We start from the raw sequence: 20,132 nt of genomic DNA on the forward strand, positions 1-20,132 counted from the left end.
TTTCCACTATTGTGTTCATCATTCTGTTTTCTACAGGTTGGCCTAAGAGAAACGCCCAGCCGCGAAGGTGAGCCGACGGAGCCGCTGCACTGAAAAATCCTGCCACCAGTAAGTTTTTATTTTTGACTTTTTTCGACCAACCGTGGCCCTCTAATGTGTTTTCTCACAAGAATGGGTATAAAACCAGCCAAAACTAGCTGAAAATAGCCAAGCTGAGGAAAACCACCGTCGCAGACAGTGGTGCCATCGCTAGAGCACAACGGTGCCACCGTGCTGAAATTTTAAAATTGGCCACAAAAGATTTTTAACACTAATTTTGTGTTTTTTGGGGTATTTTTAGGTATAAGAAGCGTGTTTTAATCTCCGCAGAAAAATTCAGGAGACCTGTTGACTGATAGTAGGTGCAACTGAAAGTTCGATGTTTCAAACACCGATTCGGGTAAGAATTCCTCACCTTATTCCCTGTTATAGAATTGAAGCATGATTATCAATAATATAATATTTTGCGTAATTTAGAAAGATTCGAGAATCAATTACAGGTTATTAATGGAGATAGAACCGGTTATTTATTATTGTTGTTTTGTTTAACCGATTGTTTGATTTTACAGCTTTAAATGCATGATAATATACTGGAATTGGTAAAATGATTCAATTGTGTTTTCTTGATGCCTGTATTATTTGTCTTGCATTGATTTACGGTTAAATTATGAAACTGAAAATTAAATGTAAATAGAAAATTGATTGGTTAAGTGAATGAATGAATGGTAGCCTTATTGCATATCCTGGGAGATAGTGGACAGACCGGGTACATAGGGAACCCTACCGTGAATGTCGTCCTATACCGGATAGGGTATCGAGGATTGGTATTTTTGGCACTCATACCGGATGGGGTATGGGGACGCCCGTTTCACCCTTATACCGAATGGGGTATTGAGGGATGGTATTTTTGGTGCTCCTACTGGACAATGTATGGGGACGGCCGGTTAGTTGACCAGGTTGGATGTTGGTTCACGCGTAGTGGGACATCCCTATGGACCCCCATGAATACCAGCAGGCAAATGAAAAAGGAATATTGTTATTCTTATTTACTTGAATATGAGATTATGATGTTATTGAGCTATTGTCTCTACAGGTCAGTTTTTGAAATCTCGCAATGGTAAGTATGCAATAAATAGTTTTACTTATGATAAATAAATTTACTTAAATTAAGAGCTCAATTGGTTGTTTTTATAATTTTTACCAATCTTCATTTTCTATATCAGTGAGTAATGTGATATTCTTACTAGGCTAGTGTACCTCACCCCTTCATTAACTATTTCACATTAAGAGGACCAGGACCCAGATCCCGATCAACAAGAGGGTTGTGAATAGTTCACCACCTAGACTCCTTCAAAAGCTAGTGAAGGTCATCGTAAGATGCTCAGTTGTTTCCCGATCAATAAGAGGGTTGTGAATAGTTCACCACCCGGACTCCTTCAAAAGCTAGTGAAGGTCATCCTAAGATGCTCAGTTGTTTACTTTTCGTTTGTGTTTTTAGAAGGGACATTCTCGTATCCCTATTGGGTATTTTAAACTATTGTGTAAGGAATGTAAACCCTAACTCTATTATTCTGCTTCCGCATTCAATTTACGTCTTTATTTTCTTTTAAGTTCCGGGTCGCTACGGCTACTACTACTGCTGCTACTATTGCTGCTACTGTTACTGTTACTGCTACTGCTACTACTACTACTACTATTACTACTTATTCTTATTTTTCTTGTTCTTCTTATTCTTCTTGTTCTTTTCTTTTGCTGTATTCTAGAGTGCAACCAGGTGAGCGCTCCTCTTACAGCTACAAACATGGTCCATTTCTTTTTTTTTTCATCTTCTTTAATTTTCTACATATTATTATTTTCCTGTACAACTTAATTTTTTTGGTTCTTGCTACTGATTTTTAATAATAAGTTGTTAAGTATTATTTTATTTTTTAATAATAAAAAAAACTAATTAATCTTGTTTAATTATTAGTTAATTTGTCAAAATATTAGAGTATTCAATTTAATAAATATTTTGATATTCTTTAGAATTATAATATTTAGGATGTTACCAAATAGAAAGACCACCAATGTCTTTGTAGTAACCTAATCAAATAGCAAACCAAAAAGTAGTTTTATAATTTTTATTTATAAAATGTATTGATGTGCATACGTGTTTCTATTATAAAGTTTATATATTATGAAATAATCAAAATAAAATAAAATAATTGTCTTTTTTCATAAAAGGCAAAATATTTTTCGAAACAAAATAATTTCAGAAATAATTAATTTCACTATATCTTTTTATTATTAACTAATATATAATTTTGTGAATTTAAATTTACATAAATTTAAAAATAAAAAAATATTTTTAAATCATGTATCACTTCACACAATCTAATGACCAAGCCTGGAAACCCATATACACGTGCTCATAAACTTCCATATCAAGAAAATATATATATTAGATAACAAAATTTGAGAAAATCCAAAACATGTGTTCATACATTCATATAGTTCCGAAATCCTACCAACTGAATGTATAAATTTTCTTTATCTATTATACTGCCTATTGCAGTTTTTTTTTCTTTTTTTTAGAAGCAATGTTCTTGTATTCCTATTCACTGTATGAACCTCTATTTAATCTCACTCCTACACAGCTTTAGTTTTCCCTTTTTTTTTGTTTCCTCTATGCTTCAATAACTAGGTTGATTGGATCGGGATCACCCTCTTATTTTATTTGATTTGGAAAAACAACATTAAATAATAGGATGAGCATAAATCGCTCAGTAAGCCCAGATCAGCACCTCAAGCAATTAGAATCTACATTACAATGAGTAACTAATTGACCCTGGTGGGCGTTTTCCTCAACTTGAATCACTTACTATACTTTCCACTTTTCCTATAATGCCCTGCAACCTATAATAGTCAAGGCATCCTGTTTTAAATTACCAGTAATACATACTTCTCAAATTCATCATCATTAACACAGTCAAAATGTTCCTTAGCTTCCTATCAATATACGCTATACCACAGTGAATGACAAAGATATTCTTATACATGTGTGTTAATTTTAGCTATTATGTTCGTATGAGTATAATAGCATAAATCTCACTTATTCTCTTCTTGTATCTCCTATGTATTGGATTCTGCTGGTAGTGAATCTTATCTTGATTCCTACTTCACTACATCTGTAAATAAACAAGAATGAGCCTACCCATGCCCATGAAGTCAAATTTAAATTTAACCAATATATTGAAATCAAATTTCTAAACCAGAGTCGCCATCAACTCTCTCTCACTCCTGACAGTCCCCTTTTTCCCTCTAAAGGAAAATTCTAGATATCTTAGACTCTCCCCAAAGCTCGCAGGTACAAATAGCTCGTTATCAACTTCCCTGACTTGTCCTAATAGTCTCTCTACTCTTTGTCATCACTCTCCCCACTCAAATAGCCCATTTATCCCCCTGCTTATATGGTTCCTAGCACACTACTGCCTAAATTTACCTTGAATTTCAACATAATTACCATGGCAGCTCCTATTTCATAACCCATATGTTACCTCATCCTTATCTACCTAGCCACCCATTTCAGCTACTCCTTTGCAGGTTAAAACACTGTCCCAACGCAATAACCATCTGCTATATATCCTCAGTTATTAACCTTACCATTTGCAGTTCCATCTTTCACATTCTAGTTTACCTATATCAGGGTATTTTTCCTCACTCTTCAACCTATGTTCAGCTTAATTTTTTCCATTCATAGTCTCTAAGTGCTAATTTTATTCTCCTTGATAATTCCACACTAATCTGCCTTCAATTTGCATGCCCACATAGTAACCAGAACAATAATATCAATAATGGCTCTACGCACATTCTATTTTTACATACCTGCAATCCTTTGGTGTTTTCAATCACTTTGTTTTCAAAGTCAGTGTATACCATTTTATATTGAATGTCAAACACATATTTAGACAACCGTTATCTGGCCACTCACGCAACCCATCAGTATACCATTTTCACACACTTTTTGGCCACCAACTGACGGCACACCAGAAACAATGACCCATGTTTCGTTAGGAAGGTTTTCAATTTAACACCACAATCCCCTAGAAGGTTGTCTAATTACTTTCCCTTTATCTACCTTGTAACCATTTCCAGTTATTCCCATATCTCTCCATCGGTTCTCTCCCTTAAACCCCTATCATTTATTCACAATTTTGTTTCTAAATCATTGCAAATAAAACCTACATTCTATTGTTTCCTCCCCTTAGGTCTCCCTCAAAACAGGCAATAATTTACCATCTATTTTCTTTCTCAAGTGTTCATTCATAATTTTTCATTTTTTTATTCTTAAATTAATTGACATTCAGTTGTTCCTCTCTCTTTAGCAGATTTGATTTATTCTTCCGAGTTACTTTTAGCCATTCATCTTATTTTTTGATTTTTATGACTCTAGTTGATTTTCTCCATAATGTTCGCCTTCTATCATGAAAACCCTTTCACCCTCAATTCTCTTACCTTGTTGCTGCATCATCACATATCTATATACACTTTTGGGTTTAGCCTTTTATGATGCACGATATAATATTCTACTAAAAGTTCAAATATCTTTCCATTTTTTTTAAACCCCAATCATGCATACATCCTCCGAAAGAAGGAATTTAAAAATATAAATCTCAATTTTGGTGTTTGAAACCAAAATTTGTCTTACCTCCTGTCACTGCGTGGATGTTTACTTGCAATGTCGGTCCTCTCTCAAGTCCTCCTTGGCGATGCTGTAACGCAATGCCATCGGTTCCTCTTTAGATGTTCGTACTCTTTCCACCCATCCTTCTCTCGATCAAACTAGCTATTTTAAGATCTTACTTCCTCTCTAAAATCTTGTACTCGTTCGGCTTGTTCTCCTCTAAGTCGATCTTACTATCTCTTTCTCGCGATCGACCCTCCCTCTTTTGTTAGGATTCCACCCTCCCTCCCCCCCAAATGGTTGAGAAGAAGAAGTTTTTATAAGGGTTGTGAGGACTATTCGATGTCAATAGTGGATCTGCATCGTTGGTTTCATTTCTTAAAAAAAAAAATCCCAAATTTCCCTTCTTTTTTGGAAATCCTTACCACCTAGCCCATATATCATCTCCATGTTGCTCCTCTTTTTTCAAAACCTTTGAGATTTGGTCCTTTCTTTTAACCTTTTATAGTATTTTAAAATTTTGTTTCTATTAAATCTTTCCAACATACTTCGAGGGTCGCTATTCAATTTTTGGGATGTTACATATCCTCATCTTTCAAGTTTCTTCAAAGCACTTTCAAGACATTCAATTATGAATTAGATTATGCACATTTAACAAAATGATCCACACTTAAAGTGCTTACCTCTTTACCCATTCTACAGAACTATACTCATTTACTTGTACTATTTTGTTTCATCTATTCTTGTATTTAGATATATGCAGCAATTTTTCTAGCAAGTTGGAACATGGTAACAGTACATACATATCACTAAGATCATTCAACACAGCCACTAAACTAACCTAATTATATTTCCAATTTTCATTCTCATCATTACACCTTTTTTATATATGTTTTTCTTTAATTTCTTTCCCACTAAATTTCACACTCGTCGACTCCCTATTTGTATTAGTCACACCAGAATATAATGCATGCACATACACAGAGCTTGCACATTACACATCGAATCAAGCCCTTCAGAGCCTTCTCTTTCTCGACTACATCTTTGGCCTCATTTATCACATGTATTTGGGAGATTCACTCCTATTCGAACGCTATGATATTTGGTCCACTTTGCTGATTGAGCATGGGTCAGCTGTTCCACATCACACGGCCAACATAAGCCATACACACACCACAATGAGAGATCATCAACACATAAAAATATGTTTTAGTTCCAACTTAATCCCATCCTACATCTAGCCTCTAGTTTGGATCATTTAACCCTCCAAATTTTGTCTCATTTCTACTCAACATATTCTAGATTCAACACTTAACTCCCTTCAAGGCTTACTTAGGTAGTCCTAGTCTAGTATCTTTCCCAGAAATAAATCTTTAAATTAATTATGTGAGTCGTCTGAGAGTTTCCTTCAACCTAACTTTATTTGGTTCACTATTCTCCATCACCCCCATTTTGGCCACAAGTTGGCCATCCACTTACGCAACACATTTAATAACCTACAACAGGATAATGCATTACACAATAAAGAAAATCAACAGATAATGTGACAAGGAAATGATGTGAAATCTAACCCATATTTGGCCACTCACACACACATAACTATTAACACAACATACAACTTACAAATGCAATACACAAATGTTAATAATATAGCAGATTGAGGTACACCATTTTCACACACTTTCTGACCACCAGCTGGCCACACACCAGAAATAACAACCCATGTTTCCCTTTTTCCTCATTTAAATTAATTAATTAATTCAAGTAAGTAAATTTGAAAACAATGCTGAATCATTAATAATACTATTAAAATAAACTATATTTTTTATGTTATTACATATAATACAGTAGTAGTAATAGTAGTAGTAGCAGTAGTAACAATAGTAGTAGGAGTAGTAGAAGTAATAGTAGTAGGAGTAGTAGCAGTAGTATTAATAGTAGAATTTGCATTTGTAGTAGTAGTAGTGGTACTTATAAATACCCATGTACTTGAAGGCTTTTAGCATCAACCATTAATTAAAACTTTAATTTTTCAATTAGTCTCTCTTACTGCTTCCTCTCATATTTCAACAAATTATTATAGTCATCTAGCTTATCTCTTCATTTTTTCTAACAAAAATAAATCAAGCCTAATTGATAATTTTGCCATTCGTAAGTTGATTTTTAAATTTAAATTCTTCTTCAATTGAATTAATGTGACAATGAAATTTTTTTCTTTATTTAAATTAATTAATTAAATTTTTTAAGTTAATATAATTTTATTTGAAATTAATTAATTAAATTTTTTTATTGATTTAAATTAATTGATTAATTAAAGCAGATTTTTTATGGTGTTACATATAATGCTGTAGTAGTAGCAGCAATAGGAGTAATAGTAATAGCAATAGCAATATTAGCAGCAGCAGTAGTAGTAGTAGTGGTAGTATCAGTATAGCAGTAGTATTAGTATTAGTAGTAGTACTAGTACTAGTACAAGTGCTTGTAAATACCGATGTACTTGAAGGCTTTTAGCATCAATCACAAATCAAAACGTGAGTTTCTCAATTAGTTTCTCTTCTTCCACTTATATTTCAACAAATTATTATATTCAGCTAACCTATCTCTTCATTTTTTCTAACAAAAATAAATCAAGACTAATTGATCATTTTGCCATTTGTGGGTTGATTTATACATTCAAAATCTTCTTCAATTGAGTTAATATGATAAAAAAAACTTTTTTTCCTCATTTAAATTAATTAATTAATTCAAGAAAGAACAGTTAAAAAAAATGTTGGATAGTTAATAATGCTATTAAAGAAAAAAATATTTTTTTTGTTATTACATATAATGAAGTAGTAATAGAAGTAGTAGTCGCAGTAGTAACAGCAATAATAGAAGCAATAGTAGCAGCAGTAGTAGCAGTAGTATTAGTAGTAGTAGTAGTAATTGTAGTACCTATAAATACCCACGTACTTGAAGGCTTTAAGCATCAACTACCAATTAAAACTTAAGTTTCTCAATTAGTTTATCTTATTTCTTCCTCTCATATTTCAACAAATTATTATATTCAACTAGCTCATCTCTTTATTTGTTTTTAACAGAAACAAATCAAGCCTAATTGATTGTTTTGCCATTTGTTGGTTGATTTTTACGTTCAAATTCTTCTTCAATTGAATTAATATGACAACGAATTTTTTTAATTTAAATTAATTAATTAATTAAATTAAAGAAATTTGACAAAAAATGATGGATAGTTAATAATACTATTAAAATAAACTAAATTTTTTATGGTGTTATATATATTGCAGTAGTAATAACAGTAGCAATAGCAGCAGTAGTAGCAGTAACAATAACAATATTAACAGTACTAGCAGTAGTAGAAATAGTAACAATAGTAGCAATAGCAACAGTGGCAGCTGTAACAGTAATACTTGTTGCAGCAGCAGTAGCGATAGTAGCAGTAATAGCTACAATTGAAGTAACAGTAGTAACAACAACAGTAATATTAGTAGTAGTAGTAGTATTAGTAGTAGTAGTAGTACTAGTACTAGTACTATAAATACCCATGTACTTTAAAACTTTTAGTATCAATCACAAATTAAAACTTGAGTTTCTCAATTAGTCTCTTTTGTTTCTTCCTCATATTTCAACAAATTATTATATTCAGCTAGTCTATCTCTTCATCTTTTCTAACAAAAACAAATCAAGCCTAATTGATCATTTTGCCATTTGTAGGTTGATTTGTGCATTCAAATTCTTCTTCAATTTAATTGATATGGCAACAAAACTTTTATTTTCTTTATTTAAATTAATTAATTAATTCAAGTAAGAAAATCTGAAAATAAACACTGAATAGTTAATAATACTATTACAATAAACTAGAATTTTTTATGGTATTACATATAATGTAGTAGTAGTAGCAGTAGTAGTAACAGTTATAACAACAGTATCAGTAGCATTATTAGCAGTAGTGGTAGTAGTAGTAGTAACTGTAGTAGAAATAATAGTAGCAGTAGTAGTAAAATTAATGTCAATAGTACCTGCTATAGTAGTAGTAGTCGAAATAACAGTAGTAAATGTAAAAGTAGTAATAGAAATAGCAATAGTATTAGTAGTAGTAGTAGTAGTAGTAGTAGTAGTAGTAGTAGTACTATTCCCTATAAACTTGAAGGCTTTTAGTATCAACCACAAATCAAAACTTGAGTTTCTCAATTAGTCTTTGTTACTTCTTCCTATCATATTTCGACAAATTATTATATTCAGATAGTCTATCTATTCATTTTTGCTAACAAAAACAAATGAAACCTAATTGATCATTTTTCTATTTGTAGGTTGATTTATACATTCAAAATCTTCTTCAATTGAATTAACATGACAATGAAACTTTTTTTTTCTCATTTAAATTAAGTAATTAATTCAAGTAAGAAAATCTTTTAAAAAAATGCTGGATAGTTTATAATGCTATTAAAATAAACTTAATTTTTTGTGTTATTACATATAATGCAGTAGTAATAGTAGTAGTAGTAGTAGCAATAGCTTTAACAGTATTAATAGTAGCAGCAGTGGTAATAACAGTAGTAACAGTATAAAAATAGTGTAGTAATAGCAATTGCAGTAGTAGCGACTTCAGTTGTAACACCCGAATAAAAATAAAAAAAAAATTATTTATTTATTTTTATTCTTATTTATTTATTTGAATTTTTTATTTAATTTAATTTAATTTAATTCAATAAAAATAAAAATAATAATAATGATAAAATTGGGTAAAAATATTATTTGGGTTTAATTGAAATTGATTTTGGAAAAAAGGGGTGAAAATTTGGATTCTGGGGGTGTTTTTGAAAAGAAAATCAGAAACCGGGGGTCAAAACGTAATTTAAAAAAGTTGTGCCACGTCAGCACCACATCAACAGCCACATCAGCGGCCCGGTCAGCAGCCCCGGCCAACCAGAATCCGCCGCGTGGCAAGGCAATGTTGACCAGGGAACAGGCCACGTGGGCGATCCGCGTGCGCGCGATCGGACAGCCCAGATCCGTTCTCGCGCACACGGACGGCCCAGATCAAACGTGCGCACAGACGGCCCTGATTCACGAGCACGGACGGCCCATATTCAATCAGCCACGGACGGCCTAGATTGCATCGCGATGAACGGCCCAGATTTAATCCCAATTAAATCGCGATCGAACGGCCCATATTCAATCTTGATGGATGGTCGAGATTAAAAGGCAAAGGGTATAAATACCCCCACCCACACCTGACCAAAGAAACCCTAGCCGCCAGTGCTCGCCGGAGAAGAAGAACCAGACGCCGGAGGAGCCGGCCGCCGCCACCTGCCGCCGCACCGGGGAAGTTTTCGACTGCCGATCGAGGTAATTTTTCTCCCCCTTGCTCGTTTTTCGATGCTGAGTCCGCCTATGGCCAAACCGGAGCCAAACGGCTGAAAAACCCAGCCGAAACCCAGCGGTGCCGCCGCACCCCTATTTAGTTTTTGCCTCCGATGAGGCCCTTCCCGGCCTCTGTTTGATGCAAATTTTATACCACTGTGATCACCGTTCTTTTCTCTACAGGTTGATCAGAGCCAAATATCAAAACGCGACTCACGCCGGAGGAGCCGCCACACTCGAGAGCACCGCTGCCGGTAAGTTTCAATTTTTCGTGATTTTTCGGCCCATTGAGGGCCCTAGGGTTGTTCTATCGAAGGGACCGATGCAAGCGTGGCCGAATTCGGCCAAAACGACCAACCCGAGGTGAATCACCGCCGCTTGCGGCGGCGCACGGCGGAGCCGTCGTGCTGGAATTGCGATATTGGCCGAAAAGGGCTCTAGGTCTAATTTGGAATTTTTTGGGACACGTGCAGGTACCAGTAGTGCATTTCAGTTCCCCAAGGAAAATTCAGGGAAAATTAGGGACAGCCTGTAGGCGCACTGTAGAGCCGTATTCAGAGCCCGAAACAAGTAAGGACCCTTCACCCTATTTCCTATCACGGTATTAAAGCTAAATAAATAATTAAACTGTACTGTGTGACCTTATAAATGTACAATTGATTAAGGTTGCCAATGGAGCCCGAGTCTGATACAGTGTTGGTATGTTATTGTTTGATTTAATTTTCAGTATTAAATGCAGCATGATGTTTGATGTAATTACGTTATGGTCTCATATGCATGAATCATGGTTTCTTTTATTATAGTTTGTATTATGATGAACCCGATACTGTGTTGTCTTGTCTGGTGTCCATTACTGGTTTACATGTTGTGTGTGTTTGGATGATTGAAATCAAGAAAAATGGCAAAAAGGTTATGTGAATTGATAAGTGGATAATGTGGACAGCCTGACTAGATATCCTGAGAGATGGTGGACGGACCAGGTCCGTAGGGAACCCTACCGGGAACGTGGTCTCTCATACCGGACGGGGTATGGAGACCTTATGTGTTTTGGCGCCCATACCGGATGGGGTATGGGGACGGCCCGTTTCAGCCTCATACCAGACGGGGTATTGAGGTTCATGGTTTTGGTGCCCATACCGGATGGGGTATGGGGACGGCCCTGGAATCAGGTTGTAAATATTAATGGTTCACGTGTAGAGGAGGACCCCCTGTGAATCCCCAGGGATACTAGTAGGCTGGTAAAAGAGAAAATCTTTTTTCTGATGATTGAAATGTAAAGGTTTGATATATGTTATGTTATAAAGTTCATATGATTTCATGATAATGATAATGTTATTGCTTTCACATGTTGTTTTATGGATCTCACCGAGGTAAGTGGACAGTAAAGGTTTTTATGTTAATAAAAGAGTTTATTATAAATTATGCTCCATTGGTCTTTTTGTGTTTTCTACCCACCTTTACCTCCGTGGCGGTGAGATAGTGTGATGTCTTTACTGGGCTGGTGTAGCTCATTCCTTATTTAACCATTTCAGATCAGGAAGACATTGTTCCCGAGCCTGTTCCGCAGGAAGACGGCGAAGGGGACGTCTAAAGACTCCATAGTTATATTTATAATTCTTATTTTCGAGTATCTCTTTTAGTTAGTTTGTTCTTTTATATTTTGAGCACGTTTTTATTTTTTTGTGTAAGGGATGTTAATCAAAATTTTTATTACGCTTCCGCATTTGACATTTTTAATACACATGTTTCATTCTAAATTTTCGGGGCCGTTACATTAGTAGTAATAGCAGTAATAGAAGTAACAATAATAGTAGCAGTAGCAAAAGTATTAGTAGTAGTAGTATCATTAATAGTAATACTAGTAATAGTAGTGGTACTAGTAGTAGTAGTAGTAGTACCTATAAATATCAATGTACTTAAAAGCTTTTTGCATCAACCACAAATCAAAACTTGAGTTTCTCAATTCGTCTCTCTTATTTCTTCCTCTCATATTTCAAAAAATTATTATATTCAGCTGGCCTATCTCTTCATTTTTTCTAACAAAAACAAATCAATCCTAATTGATCATGTTATCATTTGTAGGTTAATTTTTATTCAAATTCTTCTTCAATTGAATTAATATGGCAATGAAACTTTTTTCTCTCATTTAAATTAATTAATTAATTTCAAGTAAAGAAATCTGAAAAAAAAAAGCTGGATAGTTAATAATACTATTAAAATAAATTAGAATTATTATGGTGTTATATATAATACAGTAGTAGTGGTAGCAGTAGTAGCCACAGTAGCAGTTACAATATTAGTAGTAGTAGTAGTAGCAGCAATAGTAGTAGTAGAAATAGTAACGATAGTAGCAATAGCATCAGTAGTGGCTACATCAGTAGTACTTGCTATAGCAGTAGTAGTAATAGTAGTAATAATAGAAATAACAGTAGCAAAAGTAGTAGTAGTATTAGTAGTAATAACAGTATTAGTAGTAGTAGTACAACGAGTAGTAGTACCTATAGATACCCATGTACATGAAGGCTTTTAGCATCAACCACAAATGAAAACTTGTGTTTCTCAATTACTATCTCTTATTTTTTACTCCAATATCTCAATAAATTATTATATTCCGCTAGCCTATCTCTTCATTTTTTTCTAACAAAAATAAATCAAAGTTAATTTATCATTTTGCCATTTGTAGGTTGATTTGTACATTTAGATTCTTCATCAATTGAATTAATATGACAACAAATTTTTTTCCTCATTTAAATTAAAAAAATAATAATATTAAAATAAACCAGATTTTTTGTGATGTTACATATAATGCATTAGTAGTAGCAATAGAAATAGCAGCAGTAGTTGTAGTAGTATTAATAGTAGTAGTAGTAATAATAGTACTAGTAGCAGCAGTAAAAATAGTAACAATAGTAGCAATAGCAACTGTAGTGGCTGTAATGTTAGTAGTAGTAGTAGCATTAGTAATATTAGCAGTAGTAATAGTAATAATATCTATAAATACCCATGTACTTGAAAGCTTTTAGCATCAACGACAAATTAAAACTTGAGTTTCTCAATTAGTCTCTCATATTTCAATAAATTATCATATCCAGCTAGTCTATCTCTTCATTTTTTTCTAACAAAAAATAAATCACGTCTAATTGATCATTTTGCCATTTGTAGGTTGATTTGTACATTCAAATTCTCTTCAATTGAATTAATATGGCAACAAAACTTTTTTTCTTTATTTAAATTAATTAATTAATTCAAATAAGAAAATAAAAAAAATACTAGATAGTTAATAATACTATTAAAATAAACTAAATTTTTTATGGTATTACATATAATGCAGTAGTACTAACAGTAGCAGTAGCAATAGTAGCAACAGTAAAAGTAGCAGTATTTGCAGCAGTAATAGTAGTAGAAGTGTTAGTGGCAATAGTAGCAGTAGTAGCAGTAGTACCTGTTGTGTAGTAATAATAGTAATAACAGTAGTAAAAAGTAACAATAATATTAGTACTAGTAGTAATAGTAGTACTAGTACCTATAAATACTCATGTACTCGAAGGCTTTTAGCATCAACCACAAATCAAAACTTGAGTCTCTTAATTAGTCTCTCTTACTTCTTCCTCTCATATTTTATCAAATTATTATATTCAGCTACCCTATATCTTCATTTTTTCTGACGAAAACAAATGAAGCCTAATTGATTATTTTTTTTAAAGGTTAATTTATACATTCAAAATCTTCTTCAATTGAATTAATATGACAACAAAACTTTTTTTTGCTCATTTAAATTAATTAATTAATTCAAGTAAGAAAATCTAAAAAAAATGTTGGATAATTAATAATGCTATTAAAATAAACTTAACTTTTTGTGTTATTACATAAAATACAGTAGTAATAGCAGTAGTAGTAGTAGCAATAGTTATACAGTATTCGTAGTAGTAGTAGTAGCAGTGGTAATAGCAGTAGTAAAAATAGTAGCAGTAGTAGTACTAGCAGCAGTAGCAGCAGTAGTGTCTTTAACAGTAGTAACAGTAATAGCAGCAATAGAAGTAACAGTAGCAGTAGAAGTAGCAAAAGTATTAGTAGTAGTAGTAGTAGTATTAGTAGTAATAGTAGTAGTAGTACCTATAAATATCCATGTACTTGAAAGCTTTTAGCATCAACCACAAATCAAAACTTGAGTTTCTCAATTTGTCTCTCTTACTTCTTCATTTCATATTTCAATAAATTATTATATTCTGCTAGCCTATCTCTTCATATTTTCTAACAAAAATAAATGAAGCCTAATTTATCATTTTTTATTTATATGTTAATTTGTACATTCAAATTCTTCTTCAATTGAATTAATATGGTAGTAGAACTTTTTTTTTTCTCATTTAAATTAATTAATTAATTTAGAGTAAAGAAATCTAAAAAAAAAAGGCTGGATAGTTAATAATATTGTTAAAATAAACTAAATTTTTTTTGGTGTTACATATAATGCAGTAGTAGTAGCAATAGTAGGAGCAGGAGTAGCAGTAGTTGCAGCAGCAGTATTAGCAGTAGTAGTAGTAGTAATAGTGGTAGTAGCAATAGTAAAAATAGTAATAGTAGTAAAAATATTGGCAGTAATAACAACAGTAGAAGTAACAGTAATAGTAGTAGTAGCAATAGTATTAATAGTAGTAGTAGTAGCAATATTATTAATAGTAGTAGTAGCATTAGTACTAGTACCTATAAATACCCATGTACTTAAAGGCTTTTAACATTAACCACAAATCAAAACTTGAGTTTCTCAATTAGCCTCTCTTACTTCTTACTCTCATATTTCAATAAATTATTATATTTAGGCAGCCTATTTTTTCATTTTTTCTAACAGAAACAAATTATGCCTAATTAATGATTTTGTCATTTGTTAATTGATTTATACATTCAAATTCTCTTTAATTGAACTAATATGACAACGAAACTTTTTTTTCTTATTTAAATTAATTAATTAATTAAAGTAAAAAAATATGAAAAAAAATGTTGGATAGTTAATAATACTGTTAAAATAAGATTTTTTGTGGTGTTATATATAACGTAATAGTAGTGACAGTAGTAGTAATAGTAGTAGCAATAATAGCAGCAGTAGCTGTAGCAGTATTAGTAGCAGTAGTAGCAGTAATAATAGAAGTTGTAGTAATAATAACAGTAGTAGCAGTAGTAGCAATAATAATAGAAGTTGTAGTAATAATAACAGTAGTAGTAGTAATAGAAACAGTAGTAGTAGTAATAGAAACAGTAGTAGTAGTAGAAGTAACAGTAGTAATAGCAGTAAAAGTAGTATTAATAGTAGTAATAGTAGCATTAGTAGTATTAGTAGAACTACTACTACCTATATATACTTTTTACTTGAAGGCTTTTAGCATCAATCATAAATCAAAACTTGAGTTTCTCAATTATCTGTCTTACTTCTTCCTCTCATATCTCAACAAATTATTATATTCAGCTAGCCTATGTTTTTCATTTTTTTCAAAAAACAAATTAATTAATCATTTTGCCATTTATATGTTGATTTGTACATTTAAATTCTTCTTAAATTGATTAATTAATTCAAGTAAGAAAATCTAGAAAAAAAATGCTAGATAGTTAATAATACTATTAAAATAAGATTTTTTGTGGTGTTATATATAATGCAGTAATAATAGTAGTAATATTAGTAGCAGCAGTAGTAGCAGTAGTAGTATTAGCAATAATAGCACTAGCAGTGGCAGTAGAACTAGTAAAAATAGTAGTAATAATAGCAGTAGTAGCTGTAGTAGTAGTAGTAATAACAGTAGTAATAGTAGTAGCAGCAGTAGGAGTAACAATAGTAGTAACAGTAGCAGTAATAGTAGTAGTAATAGTACCATTAGTAGTAGTAGTTGTAGTATTGGTACTAGCAGTAGCAGTAATATTAGTAGTAATATTAATTTACGCTTATAGTCACAGAACAACACACTTCACACATCGACACTAACACAATATAGTTTACTGAAAGGGTTTTCATGATAGAAGGCTGACATTTTAGAGAAAATCAATTAGGGTCTTAAAAACTAGAAAATAGGATGAATGGCTAAAAGTAACCCAGAATAATAAATCAGATCTGATAAAAAAAGAGGGACAACTGAATGTAAATTAATTTAAAAATAAAAAAATGGAAAAGTATGAATGAACATTGGAGATAAAAAATAGATGGGAAATTAGGGCCTGTTTTGAGGGAGAGTAAAGGGGAGGAAACAACAGCTGACCCATGCTAGCCGTGTGATGTGGAAATCAATGCTTGTCATTATGGTGTGTTTGTGGCCTATGTTAGTCGTGTGATGTGGAACAGCTGACCCACGTTCGGTTAGCAGAGGGAACCGGATATAAGAGAGTTTGAATGGGAGTGAATCTCCTAAATGCATGTGATAAATGAGGCCAGAGACGTAGTCGAGAAAGAGAAGGCTCTGAAGGGCTTGGTTCGATGTGTAAAGTGCAAGCTCTGTGTACGTGCGTGCGTTACATTCTGGTGTGATCAAAACAAATAGGGAGTTGGGCTGGTGGAGCCGAGTGTGAAATCTGGTGGGAAAGAAATTAAAGAAAAACATATATAAAAGAGGTGTAATGATGAGAGTGAAAAAATATAATTAGGTAAGTTCAGTGGCTGTGTTGAATGGTCTTAGTGATATGTATGTCCTGTTATAATGTTCCAACTTGTTAGAAAAATTGTTGCACATGTCTAAATTCAAGAATGGATGAAACAAAATAGTACAGGTAAATGAGTATAGTTCTGTAGAATGGGTACAGAGGTAAGTAATTTAAATGTGGATCATTTTGTTAAATGTGCATAATCTAATTCATAATTGAATGGCTTGAAAGTGTTTTGAAGAAACTTGCAGGATGAGGATATGTAACATCCCAAAAAATCGAATAGCGACCCTCGAAGTATGTTGGAAAGATTTAGTAGAAATAAAATTTTAAAATACTATAAAAAGTTAAAAGAAAGGACAAAATCTCTAAGGTTTTGAAAAAAGAGGAGCAATATGGAGATGATATAGGGGCTAGGTTGTAAGAATTTCAAAAAAAGAAGGGAAATTTAGGAATTTTTTTTAAAAAAGAGATGAAACCAACGATGCAGATCTACCCTTGACATCAAATAGTCCTCACAACCCTTATAAAAACTTCTTCTTCTCAGCCATTTGGGGGGGGGGGAGGGAACCCTAATAAAAGAGGGAGGGTCGATCGCAAGAGAGTGATAGTCAGATCGACTCAAAAGAGAGCAAGCCGAACAAGTATGAAATTCTAGAGAGGAAGTAAGATCTTAAAATAGCTAGTCTGATCGAGAGAAGGATGGGTAGAAAAAGTAAGAAGATCTAAAGAGTAACCGATGGCATTGTGTTACAGCATCGCTAAGGAGGACTTGAGAGAGAATCGACATTACAAGTAAACATCCACGCGGTGACAGGAGGTAAGACAAATTTGGGTTTTAAACACCAAAATTGAGATTTATATTTTTAAATTCCTTCTTTCGGAGGATGTATGCATGATTAGGATTGAAAAAAATGGGAAAGATCTCTAAACTTTTAGTAAAATGTTAGATCGTGCATCATAAAAGGCTAAACCTGAAAGTGTATATAGATATGTGATGATGCAGCAACAAGGTAAGATAATCGAGAGTGAAAGTGTAACGGCCCCGGAAATTTAGAATGAAATATGTGTATTAAAAATGTCAAATGCGGAAGCATAATAAAAATTTTGATTAACATCCCTTACACAAAGACCAAAAACGTGCTCAAAATATAAAAGAACAAACTAACTAAAAGAGATACTCGAAAATAAGAACTATAAATATAACTACGGAGTCTTTAGGCGTCCCCTTCGCCGTCTTCCTGCAGAATGGGCTCGGGAACAATGTCTTCCTGATTTGAAATGGTTAAATAAGGAATTAGCTACACCAGCCCAGTAAAGACATTACACTATCTCACCTTTACGGAGGTAAAGGTGGGTAGAAAACACAAGAAGACAAATGGAGCATAATTTATAACAAATTCTTTTATCAATAATAAAATCCTTTACTATCCACTTACCTCGGTGAGATACATAAAACAACATATGAAAGCAATAACATTATCATCATCATGAAATCATATGAACTGTATAACATAATACTTACCACGCCTTTGCATTTCAATTGTTAAACAACATATTTTCCTCATTTACCAGCCTACTAGTATCCATGGGGATCCATAGGGGTCCCGCTACCCGTGAACCCTTAACATTTATAACCTGATTCCAGGGCCGTCCCCATACCCCGTCCGGTATGGGCGCCAAAACCATGAACCTCAATACCCCGTCCGGTATAAGGGTGAAACGGGCCGTCCCCATACCCCGTCCAGTATGAGGGTGAAACGGGCTGTCCCCATACCCCGTCCGGTATGGGCGCCAAAACACATAAGGTCTCCATACCCCGTCCGGTATGAGAGACCACGTTCCCGGTAGAGTTTCCTATGAACCCGGTCCGTCCACCATCTCCCAGGATATCTAGTCAGGCTATCCACATTATTCACTTATCAATTCACATAACCTTTTTGCCCTTTTTCTTGGTTTCAATCATCCAAACACACACAACATGTAAACAAGTAATGGACACCAAAACAAGACAACACAGTATCGGGTTAAGCATAATACCAACCATAATAAAGAAACCATGATTCATGTATACGAGGCCATAATATAATTACATCAAACATCATGCTGCATTTAATACTGGAAATTAAATCAAACAATAACAGACCAACACAGTATCAGACTAGGGCTCCATTGGAAACCTTAATCAATTATACATCTATAAAGTCACACAGTACAGTTTAATTATTTATTTAGCTTTAATACCGTGATAGGAAATAGGGTGAGGGGTCCTTACTTGTTTCGGGGTCTGAATACGGCTCTATAGTGCGCCTACAGGCTGTCCCTAATTTTTTCTGAATTTTTTTCGAGAAACTAAAACGCACTATTGGTACCTGCACGTGCCCCAAAAAATCTCAAATTAGACCTAGGGCCCCTTTCAGCCAATATCGCAATTCCGGGACGGCGGCTCTGTCGTGCTCCAGCGACGGTGCCACTGCTTGCGGCGACGATTCACCTTAGGTTGGCCGTTTTCAGCCGTTTTCGGCTGAATTCGGCCACGCTTGCATCGGTCCCTGCGATAGAACAACCATAGGGCCCTCGGTGGGCCGAAAAATTACGAAAAATCAAAACTTACCGGCAGCGGTGCTCTCGGGTGCGGCGGCTCCTCCGGTGTGAGTCGCATTTTGATGTTTGGCTCCGATTAACCTATAGAGAAAAGAACGGTGATCACAGTAGTATAAAATTTGCATCAAATGGAGGCTGGGAAGGGCCTCATCGGAGGCAAAAAATGAGGAGGGGCGCGGTGGCGCCGCTGGGTTTCGGCTGGGTTTTTCGGCCGTTTGTCCGGTGGTTTGGCTCCAGTTTGGCCATAGACAGACTCAGCGTCGAAAAACAAGCAAAGGAGAGAAAATTTACCTCGATCGACGGTCGGAAACTTCCACGGTGCGGCGGCGGGTGGCGGCGGCCGGCTCCTCCGGCGTCTGGTTCTTCTTCTCCAGCGAGCACTGGCGGCTAGGGTTTCTTTGGTCAGGTGTGGGTGGGGGTATTTATACCCTTTTCCTTTTAATCTCAACCATCCATCAAGATTAAATCTGGACCGTTCGATCACGATTTAATTGGGATTAAATCTGGGCCGTCCATCGCGATGCAATCTGGGCCGTCCGTGCCTGATTGAATCAGGGCTGTCTGTGCGCGTGAATCTGGGCCGTTCGTGCGCGCGGGAACGGATCTGGGCCGTCCGATCGCGCGCACGCGGATCGCCCACGTGGCCCGTCCCCTGGGCAGCGTTTCCTTGCCACGCGGCGCGTCCTGGTTGGCCGGGGCTGCTAACCGGGCTGCTGATGTGGCTGCTGACATGGTGCTGACGTGGCACAACTTTTTTAAATTGTATTTTGACCCCCGGTTTACGTTTTTCTTTTCAAAAACACCCCCAGAATCAAAATTTTCACCTCTTTTTCCCAAAATCAAT

The sequence above is a fragment of the Carica papaya genome, chromosome 6, assembly GCF_054855325.1.
Source record: "Carica papaya isolate Zhongbai chromosome 6, ASM5485532v1, whole genome shotgun sequence".
Classification (NCBI taxonomy): Eukaryota; Viridiplantae; Streptophyta; class Magnoliopsida; order Brassicales; family Caricaceae; genus Carica; species Carica papaya.